Raw genomic sequence first — 2,285 nt, 5'->3', positions numbered from 1 at the left:
CTAGGCCGGGTTACGGTGGTACTCCGTTTAACGGGAGTGCGGGTACGAGGGTTCTGTCGCCCCGGGTGAAAATAGGGCGAATACTAAGCAGTGGAATTGACAACATTGCGTTCATATGAGAACAAGAAAAAAAGAATTGGTTTTTTGTGCTAGTAAAGAACAAATTGGGATATCAATTTGTTCTCTACTTATGAGTAAAGATGTACTTTCTTCTCGTTCCCATTTAACCAAATGTTTACGATGTCATCACCTGGTATTCTCTCTACCAAGAACTCGCATTGTCACGTTTGATAATTAAAACATGAATTACAGGATAGATAGTGATAAATGTGGGCATACTTTTAATAAGTTAGGTTTACATCGACGTTATAGGATCAAAACTGATGGACTCTTCACAAATAGGAACAGGTTTAATGCGTTAAATAATCCTGTAAAATAAATGTAGAAACAATCTTATTAATATAATATTTTTTATGAACATCATAAATCGTTTGAAGGTAGTATTTAGATCTGTGTGCTAATCGTCATAAAAGTAATTGAGAAAATAAAAGTAAATGATATAAACGTATAAATTCTAAGTAGTAGTAAAGATCGCAGAGGTTCGACATAACCTGTTATTATCATAATTTCATAAATTGATATTTTGTCAAGTATATTATTCAAATAGTAGAGAATTTCGTATATAATTTTATATATACCTTTTATATCATCTAAATTAGAATTAGAGTAGTATGTAAACTTGTAAACTGTTTCGCGCGCAATCATGAGCATTGAACCACACCATACATCATATCATAAGTTGGGATGATCATCACCAAAAGTCCAAAATACCACATACCATAATCCAGAAAACATACGAATGGACACAGAAAGGTCGCGGATTCCAAAATGTGCCACAACATATGTAATCAATTACAACGAGTGTACACTGAGAGTACAGTATCAGACCGCCCCGCCAGTCACGGGAGTTGCGCCGCGCCGCGCCGTTACGGAATTAACACATCTTATGGTTAGAAATTCATCCGGTGAGTTCGATATTTTATGTCCGATATTCGTATGTTCGATATCGATATGGAAAAATATCAATGACACCGATATCGATAAAAATATCGAAATATCGATGAGACCGATATCGATAATCTAAAATATCGATCTCCGATATCGCATCCTTAATTGCAAATGACGAGACTAGCGACGAAACCAGAGTCCGCTGGTCTTCCACTCTTGGCCGCGCTACAGTAACCTTGAACGAACGTTACTGCATGTTCCCCGATGTTGGGGGATGAGTGTCTCCGGAAATATCCGTGCTCGCTACTGAAACCAAAGCGGTAAACGTTTGTTCTCGCCGCTCCGACCACAATTGAACCGGCAAAGAACCGATCGACTCTCTGCTCGCCAACCAAGTTCGGCACGATAGGGTCGTAATTATCGAACCACAAGGTATCCGCCTGATGCAATTGCACCACGTCCAAATGTTTGTCATCGATATTCACCATCTCATCCAAGTATAATCTAGCCGAGCGCGTGTCCAACCGCAATCTATGTTGACCGATGTAAAAACGAACGATAGTCATACCGCAATCATCTCGAATATTCGTCTCCAGTATCACGTCGGTGACTAAACGCCCGTACCTCGCGAAGTCAGCCGGTGCTACGTTGTATGTTTCGTTGAGACTGTAATGAACATATTTGAATCCGCCAGAAGCAATCGGCAAACCCCGAGCAGCCTTCAATATTACGTTCTTGATAAACAACCCCACGACGACGCGCAACCTTCCCTCCGTCGTCCGCGTCGACTCAGTGATGCCGGACGGGACGCGTTTCTGACGCATGCGCGTCGAACGCAGCGTCAGTATCGTACTCGTTACCAGTTAAACGGGAGTTCATTAGTCGCCTACGTAAAATTTGTTAAAAATTCTTAAAAATTGTAATATATTTTATATATTTTACGTATATTACTTACAAATAAATTCACATATATTAAAAATATGACAATTTGCATTTAATAATAAAATATTAGCTGAAAAATAAGAGAAAAGTGTATAATAATTTATGAAACAGTTTTTTTATATTAAAATATTTTATTTGGCAGAATCTTACAAGTATTCGTAAAATAAATATATATTTCTTTTTTTTTGTTTTGCGTAGGAGAGGAAAATCTTCGCATAGCATTATCTGCTTATTTTACAAATATTTGTAAGATTTTTGGCAGTTTCTTTTATCCTTGTAACAAATATTGGTACGAGATTCTGCCAAATAAAATATTTTAATATAAAAAAACTGTT

This window comes from Trachymyrmex cornetzi, unplaced genomic scaffold, assembly GCF_001594075.2.
Source record: "Trachymyrmex cornetzi isolate Tcor2-1 unplaced genomic scaffold, Tcor1.1 scaffold454, whole genome shotgun sequence".
NCBI classification, from domain to species: domain Eukaryota; kingdom Metazoa; phylum Arthropoda; class Insecta; order Hymenoptera; family Formicidae; genus Trachymyrmex; species Trachymyrmex cornetzi.
Note: the sequence above shows the minus strand (reverse complement) of the source record.